The sequence below is a fragment of the Panthera tigris genome, chromosome D3 (genome assembly GCF_018350195.1).
Source record: "Panthera tigris isolate Pti1 chromosome D3, P.tigris_Pti1_mat1.1, whole genome shotgun sequence".
Lineage (NCBI taxonomy): Eukaryota > Metazoa > Chordata > Mammalia > Carnivora > Felidae > Panthera > Panthera tigris.
In genome coordinates, this window is record NC_056671.1 from 59,391,172 (window position 1) to 59,400,875 (window position 9,704).

Below are 9,704 nucleotides of genomic sequence, written 5' to 3' on the forward strand. Positions count from 1 at the left end.
ATAATATCTCTGGCACTATCTTAAATGCTGGGGCCACAATACACACAAGATACAGTTCTGACTACAGGAATCAAATATTACAGTAGTCCCCCCTGTTGTCCGTGGAGGATACGTTCCAAGATCCCCAGTGGATCCCTGAAACTGTGGGTAGCACCAAACTGTATAAATACTGTTTATTTCCTATACATACATACCAATGATAAGGTATACTTTATAAATTAGACACAGTAAGAGTTTAACAATAACTAATAACAAAATAGGACAATGATAACAATATACTGTAGTAAAAGTTATGTGAATGTGGTCTCCCTCTCAAAATATTTTATTGTACTCTACTCATCCTTCTTGTGATGGTGTGGGATGATAAAATCCCTGCATGATGAGATGAAGTGAGGTGCATGGTGTAGGGACTGTGATGTAGCATTAGGCTATTATTGACCTTCTGAGGATGGGTCAAAAGGAGGATCATCTGCTTCTGTACTGCAGTTGGTCAACAGTGACTGGAACCAGGGAAAGCGAAAGCATGAATAAGGGGGTCTACTGTATAAAAATAACCACAGATAGATTGATGCAAGGAGAATAAGGATGGCAAAAATCCATGTCACAGGAAGAAAATATGACTGGTTTTCTTTTTAAACATAAGAGAAAGACACCTATGGCACTCCCAGAGTATCTCACTGATGGCATTCAGTGGCATGAGCCTCATATACAAAGGATTGCACATTACTTAGACCAGTATGGACTATATATGTTTTCTTGGTATAATATGGCACAATTATCACAATTGGCAAGACAAATCCTGTTTCTGAGAGTGACACCAAGAGACCATATTGCATTTGCTCAAGTGGGATATATTAATCTTGCCAATGTACAAGGCAGATGTTCAGTCTAGGATTGGGGGAAGTAAGGAAAAGGAACTTGCTATTAGTGACAAATTTGTGTCAAATCCAGCTGGAAGTGATGGAGTGCAGGCAGATGGGCATTCCCATGAGTAGAAAGCATGGAAAGATCTTTCAGCGGTCATCAGAAAAAATGAATCTGAGGCTAAAGCTATAAAAGGAAATAAATTAAGTAGTCAGCTGCCACTGCCCCTTTCTCCTTCAAGAACAGAAGATAGATATTCAAAAGTCAGAAGAAAACCAGCAGCAAACCGCTCAGCGTAATCTCTTGGGCTGATGGAATATAATTTCAGTATTCCAAACCCTATCAAAGAGGGTTCTTAACTAACGTGGAAGTGTGGTTTGTTTTTTCTTGCCGTGGGCTGTCTCCTATAGTCCCAAATTTTGGATTTTCCTGTGGATGCAAAAGACCTTCTGGAGTTCTCTCACAAGGTCCACCAGGAGATCAGGATTGCCTTCTTTCCAGGAAATGGGATCAGGCAGACCCAGGAGTCCTCTGTACTGTCTCCTTCAAGTCTATCAGTCCAACTTATCAGACTGTAAGGCATGTCTTTACTGAAGGCTCAAAGTGCTCTCAGAAGAGAATTACAGTATAGGAACAGAGGATGAAAATCTAGCTAGCTTTTCCTTAGTCCTCCTCAAGGAAGGTATTTTAAGGTTAACCTTTCAGAAAGTGGGTAAATTTTATATGTTCCCTCTACCCCTAATTTCATTATCCCTCCCTTAATTTATAGATCAACTCATGTGAACCATACACCATCCTGCACCTCTGCCTACAGGTACCCCACCCTCCCCCTACCTCTCACCATCAGAAAAAACTTCACCCACGCCACAGGAACACATATTTATTCAGTTTCCTTCACATGCCACAGAATGTAATAGTAGAATGAAATGCCATGAAGTGGGCTTTGCAGTGAAACTGTGTTCAAGTTTCAACCCATTGTTTGCTGGCAAGAGGCCTCAATTTCCTCATCAATAAAATGGGGATAACACTATTTACTCTGTGAGGTTGAAGTGAGGTTTAAATGAGCGGATACATGGAGAGTGGCTAGCACAAAGCCTGACACATGATTAGTGTTCAAAAAATTGTGGCTGTTATATTATTTCAAATAGTTTGCTGACATTCGCCGCTGCCCAGCTAGATTCTGGAGAAAAGGGAAGGTGAATGTGAAAACGGCTCCTCAGTTTTTAGTTCACAGATACATAGACCTACTGTTTACTTATAGGATGACCTGCTGGGTAGTCAGGATTCTCCAACATTACTTTTTCTTTTAGTAATATGGTACATGCAGTGTCTTATTAGAGAAATGAATTTTCCTGTTAGCAGCTCCTGGCCTTTTCCTGTAGGAACAACGTACAGGATGTCTTTGTGTCCTTTTGCTCCAGCTGGAGATGAATGAACAGCATCAAAAAACAAATAAGGCAAAGATTCAAATTCACCATGCACAGAGCACTTCAACATTTAGTGGCCTTTTCCTGTTTCCAAGGCATGGTTCTGACTCTTACTAACATCCTTTTATTCAAGATATCCTTGGGAGGAAAGAGAAGTGAGCAGATAGCATTTCTGGGTTTGCATTTCCTTCTTGGCCAGCTCCACACTGCTCACTCTCTAGCCCATCTTCTAGTCTTGGAGTCTTTATGGCCTTTTACCTCATCAACTACCCATGAATGTTTCCACAAAACTTGTACCCTGGCTTAACTTTCAGATTATGTTTCTACTACCTCCCATACCAGCCACACTCTCTTCACATGAGCAGTTAGGTCTCTGGATTCCTCCTGGATGATGTTTATTTCTTCATCTACAGAGCCAACCTAGATTCTTGGACTTAACACCAAGGGTTTGGTTCTAGTCCCAACCTAGATTTGCCCTTCAGCTGAGACTCTTTCCACCTTCGGAGTGATCCACATTTGGGGTTGTGGGGTTTGACAAAACAGAACTGGGTGTGGAATACAAGGATGGCTGACTGTGGCAAATCAGGCACAGGGTAACCCTGTGAATGAATTTTGCTGACCGATTTGTTTGTTGTGTCTGCCAGCTGAGGTTCCTCTTGTTTAAGCACCCAGTAAACACAAATAATGAAAAGGATTTTTCAAAAGTTCTGTGATGCTATCATTTATTAGAGAGCTCATCACATCACTCTGAATGAAAGTGGAATCTATACACTTGTATTTTCCAGGGTCAGCTTTGAGTCATCTGATGCATAAAGTCACATTAGAGTTCCACAGAATTTCATCCCTGCCACCTTCTAGGACTCCCAATAATATTAATTGGAAATGAGAAATATCTACAAATTTATAAATTCTCTGTATGTGCAGAGTACTTCACAGTGTACAAATTGCGTTTATGCACAGTACCTTATTTGAGCCACACAAAAATCCCTGCATGAGGATTTTTTTTTAATGTTTATTCATTCTTGAGAGACAGAGACAGAGCTTGAGCAGGGGAGGGGCAGAGAGAGAGGGAGACACAGAATCTGAAGCAGTCTCCAGGCTCTGTGTTGACAGCACAGAGCCTGACGTGGGGCTCAAACCCACAAACCGTGAGATCACGAGCTGAGCTGAAGTCAGACGCCCAACAGACTGAGCCACCCAGGCGCCCCTGCATGAGGGTTTTAATACCCACATTTTTCAGGTGAAGACAGGTTCAAATTGGTTTTTGTGATTTACCCCAGATCATTCAGAAATGGAGATGTGAGTCCATCCCTTGACTCTGATTATATATCTCTTGTTTACAGTAGGTTTTTAACTAGGCATGTTGAAAATATAGTTTATTAATTAAGCAGTGGAATCAATTAAAAGAATATTAATTAGTGAGATCAGGTTTTTTTTTTCTTGCATGTCAACGCCACCATTTTCATTTATTATTAGTTGGTTTCTTCATTATTACATACCTACGAGGTTGTTGAGCACTCTGATTAGTATCTCATCTAAAGCCAATGATTTGTGAATATTGAACTCAAAAAATAATCCCCTTACCTGACTTTAAATCAATAGCAGTGCTGTCTCACTTTTTCATTATTTCCCAAGTGTCCAAATTCTCTCTTTATTTTTCTAGTTAAAAACCAATTTGAAAAGCATTTTAGTAACTCTGCCATTATAGAATTCTTGTTGTAATAAAATTAATAATTTAAATTTGTTGGCATCAAATGCTGGAAGTCTTCAGGGCACCTTAATGAAAATAGAAAATGATACCAACACTGCATCATGCCCTGATTACTACCCTGGAGCGAGATTGGGCAAACCTGCCAAATGACTGCAAAAAGAATGATTCCAAATTAAAATTAAAAACAACAATCACATAGGAACGGCATTAGTTTTACCCTGAAGAATAATGGATTTCAGGTCTCTAGCTACAGATGATGGATTCAAGAGAAGGAACATCAACCAAGACACTAAGACTTTATGCTATGAAAATTTTGGTCCTTTGCAAGCACCTAATCCAGTTCTTTCACATTTGTGACAAAGAAACTTATACCCTGAGAGATGAAATGACTTTTTTAAGGTCCAGTGGCTAATTAGAGCAGGACTTGACCAGTGTTAGTACCCAAGCCACCTGTATCAAACCTTGCAGTTTCCCACCGTTCTGTGTTATCCATGATCTGTTACCAGCAGACTGAGGATACACTAATTTCAGGCTGCTGGAAGTAACCGGTATTAGGCCACTAATATATAAAGTAGGAAGAGGGGGAAGTCTGAGAGAATGGGGCCAGGAACAGGGTTAAGCAAACAAGGTGACTGAGGCATTTACTTTCACCTTAAAGTAAAAACTTTCAGGGGAGTTAAAATTTTCAACAATTGAGGTAATATTATAATTTAGTATTTTTCAAAAAGCAAAATTAATGCAACACAACCATTCTGCATTAATTTTTTACCCCCTTAATCTCTACCTGAGGCCAGAGCCTCATTATCTTCCTTTACCTCCTCCCTTGCCTCACCCTGGTATTAATCCCAGGAATAATTTCTCTTTCCCTGTATGGACTGAGGCTAATTCCCCCAAATGACAATGTATCACTGCTGAGACCAATGCTTTACTATTGAAATTCTACAGGGAAAGCCCCCTTGCTCTATGCAAGGGTCAGATACATATGAAAGAGTGAGGTCACACACTCTGTGTACTGGTTTTAAACTGTGACCAAAAGTTCTTTGATACTCTTTCCTTTGAAAGATGGAATGTACTCTCTCTCTCCTTGAGTGTGGGCTATACTTAGTGACTAGCTTCTAATGGTTAGGATGAGGCAGAAATAACTACATGCTATTTCTGAGCCAAGCCATAGAAGGTATGTAGCTTCCTCCCTGCTCTCTCAGATCACTTGTCCAAGGGGAAGCCAAGTCCCTTTATTGCCGAGGAAATTCAGGCAGCATCATAGAAAGGTCCAACTACCATCACATGGTCCTTGTACCAGTGAACAGATCATCAGCCATGTGAACAAGTCATCATAGAAAACATTTACCTAAAACCTATATTGCACTATTATTTGTATTACTTTGAAGGAGAATTAAAATACCTGAATTTTGCCTTTATTATTAGTTTTAGCATGTTTAAATTAGGTTATCTTCTGTTTCGTTAAATAAATAAAAACAGTTAAAGTGCCCTGATGAATAATAGAATTTTTTTTGTTCTTTTCAGATTTTTTTCCTACACATTCCATATCCTTTATATGTTAAGCAGACTACTTATTATTTATTTATTTACCTATTTATTTATTTTTAATCTTTATTTTTTGAGAGAGTGTAAGTGGGGGAGGGTCAGAGAGAGAAAGAGAGAGAGAGAGACACACACACACACACAGAGAGAGAGAGAGAGAGAGAGAGAGAGAGAGAGAGAATCTGAAGTAGGCTCCAGGCTCTGAACTGTCAGCACAGAGCCCGAGGTGGGGCTCGAACTTCACGAAACATGAGATCATGGCCTAAGCTGAAGTCGGATGCTTAACCACGCCTGAGACACCCAGGTGACCTGCAGACCACTTTAAAAAATTAATTTAGGTATAATTTTCATGCAGTGAAATGCAGGGGATTTCAGTGTACAATTAGATGAGATTTGACAAATAAATAGGTCTGTGTAAACAACACCCCTATGAAGATAAAAAACAAAAACAAAAACAAAAACAAAAACAAAAAAACATTTCTACCACTCCACAAAATTCATTCTTGCCCCTTCTCAATCAATACTCAAAACTCCACTCTAAAGCAGATACTATTCTGATATCTATCCATGCCAGTTAGGTGTACCTATCTGTAACTGCATATAAATGAAAACATACAGTATGTACTTTGTGTTTGGCATATTTTGGTTCTCATGTTTTTGAAAATCATCTACATGACTCTGTGTATCAGTAGTTCCTTCTTTTTATACCATTGCATACTACTGTATATGTTTATTTATACATTCTCTTGATGGACATATGGATATGGGTTGTTTGCAGTTTGATGATATGACGAATAAAGCTGCTGTCAACATATAATTTTTTTTAAGTTTATTCGTTTTAACAGAGAGAGAGAGAATGAAAGCACAAGCAGAGGAGGTCCAGAGAGAAGGAGAGACAGAATCCCAAGCAGGCTCCATACCATCAGCTCAGAGTCCAATGTGGGGCTCAAACTCACGAACCATGAGATCATGACCTGAGCTGAGATCAAGAGTCAGATGCTAAACTGACTGCACCATCCAGGTGCCCCAACATATATATTGTGAGGTTTTTTTTTTAAATTTTATCTTTGGTACATATAAGTAGGAGTAGAACTGATGAGTCATACAGTTGACATAAGAAGAGTTGACCCTTGACCAGGTTTGAACTATGGATCCACTTACACACAAATTTTTTTTCAATAAATATAGTACAGTAATGTAAATGCATTTTCCCTTATGGTTTTCTTAAAATTTTCTCTTCTCTATCTTACTTTATTGTAAGAATTCATTATGTAATATGTATTACATATAAACTATGTGTTAATTGACTATTTATGTTATTGGTAAAGCTTAAGGTCAACAGTAGGCTATTAGCATTTAAGTTTTTGGGGAGTCAAAAGTTCTACACAGATTTTCAGCCACAAAGGGTGTTGACATCCCAACCCCTATGTTGCTTAAGAATCAATTGTATACTTTTACAAGAAACTGTCAAACAGTATACCAAAATAATTGTATGTTATCTACTCCTACCATCAACAGTCACTCTTTATCATAGGAAACTTTGAAAGACTTTTTAGGATTTCAATTGGGATGAAAAAAAAATGGTGCCCCATCAGTTTGGGGAGGCTAATAGAAGGAGAAAATATAGTTGTGGCTTTTGAAAGGCTACTCACTTTGTTGAGAAAATTATTTTCACAATTTGACACAACTGGAGAGGAATAAAAAAAAACAATGTAAACTACCTGGTAAATTGTGTTCTGTAAAGATTATTATAAAGAAAACACTTATCCTTTTGGTTTGAAAATCTCCAAGTCATTATGTCATGTTCTCTTCCTTCAACACTTACGTGTAATATCCATAGTAAGGTCTTCTCTTATCTAAATTAGGCACATATTTTAAATATATTTTACAGTTATGGAAAATTTAGAGGATGAAGGAAAGAGAGATAGTAGAAATTTGAAAAAAAAAATAGGACTGTAAGCCTTAATACTTTCTAGGGGAACTCCATTAATCAAATCAGTCATTCAAATCCTGTAGCTACTTGTATTATGCATACTATTTTTATATTCAGGAAATTAAGTAAAATATATTTAATGTTCTCCTGCACTCTTCTTTACAGAACATGCAAGGTTTTCATAAGAAAAGGAGATGGCCTAGCTTGTGTTTTCTTAGTGTCCATGGATATTTGATAAATGTTACTGCATCTGTTTTTTGAGTTATAAAATCTTGCCTACTTTCATGTTTAGATAATTGGTGGTATAAAACAATGAGGTACTTAGAAAATGCTTTATTATTGAAGAACTTTTTTATTTTAAAAAATTGTAATTGGCTACAGTTTTTATATCTGGCTGTTCTGCAACTTAGAAAATGTAAATTATTCGTCTGTAGCTGCTTTTCTCTTTTTCCTTTATGGAAGAATTGCAAGATGGAAAAATAATGACCTGACTCTTTATAGAGAAATAAGCCTCATATGGTATGTTTTAAAATATGAATACTTTAATTAGTGAGTATTGAAAGGTAAAGGTTAAAATATTACATCTATTTCTCATTTGCTCTTGCAATATTAGACACTGACTAAAACAAGACAAAGGGAAAATTGAAAATAAATATAAGAAGTGACAGGGCCTTTGCAGCCAGAGGAGTTTGCAGGAGATGAGTGTTCATAAGCTGTGTTGACCAAGTAGAAGAAATGAGCGAAGTCCAGAAGTAATGGGGATGACAGAGATTAAAAGCAGATTAAACTAATTGGGACATTCACTGGGTTTCGAAAAGGTGTCAAGTTATAAAAAAGAAAAGGTGTCAAGTTATAAAGGGGTGGGGACAACTATATTCATCCTCTCAGCAGATATATCAGAAATATGTGGGATTATGGGGGTTGACTAATTAAAGTGAGGCAAACACAATGCAGGCCTGGGAAGTAACTACCTCAGCACCGTTCTTCAATTCTCATTCCCAGAGGCCGTAGAAATACACTAAAGGTAGGCATATCACAGCTCCCAAAGTGGTTGTTGTCTGAAACTGGAAAATTAAAAATAAATGGATGGGAAGAAGGGGAGGATACAAGACTGATTACTACCACATAAGCATTTTATCATAGGCACAAGAGAAGACAGACCGATAGGCCTTTTGCAGTGACAGAGATAAAGCGGCAAAAGTTTGAAACACAGAAGTTTAACTACCAAGCTTAGTTATAACCTCCTACATTCAAAGATACCACAATTTTGCGGAAGCAGCATTATATTTTATGGGTGTCATTTTTGAAGAGTCCACATACAATGAACAACCAAACCAAACAAACAAACAAAAAAAGCCCTGCAGGGTGTATTGGAAGACATGTAAATAGTAACAGTGTGGTGTAGAGTTAATTTCAAGTGCATTTCTCTTCGGTGAAAAGTTCATGACCTGGAATCAGAAAAGGAGCCGAGGTAGTGACGTGAGTGAACCTATACAGAAATATGTATTTTCCTTGGATCTTTCCTGCTCCTACACCAAGCAAGGCTCCTTTTTCCAAAGCCAAATATTACTGTGCCTAATCAGAAAAACTAGTATAAACACTACTGAGAGAGAAAAAAAAATCACAGCATCTGTAAGTGTGCAGTGAAGTTTGACAAGTACCTTGGGGAATCCCAGCATTTTCTGGTCCGTCCACCAGGACTTGGAGGGCCCAAGGACTGAGTAAGAATGGATAGCATAAGGATAGGTTCTTGGTAAAAGCCTCCATTTAGTTTACAGGTAAAAATATATTGGGCAGACAACGCTACATTTTAGCCTGCATTTAGAACACAAACCTAAATAAATTAGCTCTATCAGAGAAAAACAGTTTAATTAACATTTATCTGTAGAGAGCATACAGAAACTCAAAATCCAAGACTTTTCTCCTTACAAATTTTACCGTATTGTGTGGTGTTATGCCCAGAATTCGTGATCCCCAAAGACCACTAGGGAGCCGAGTCCGATGCAAAAGCAAAAGAACCTTTATTCGAGCTAGCTCGAGCTCAATCCCCTACCTGCACCGACGCAGCGGTGAGATACCAGGGAGAGAGAGCGAGTTTCAAAAGCACAAAGGTTTTATAGGGGTCTAGGGGCAGTTGGTGAGGTAATGGCTGTGGCCTCAGCCGATGGGCTGGGGAAGGGTCGTGGCCTCAGCCGATTGGCTGGGGAAGGGTCGGAGTCCTGTTACG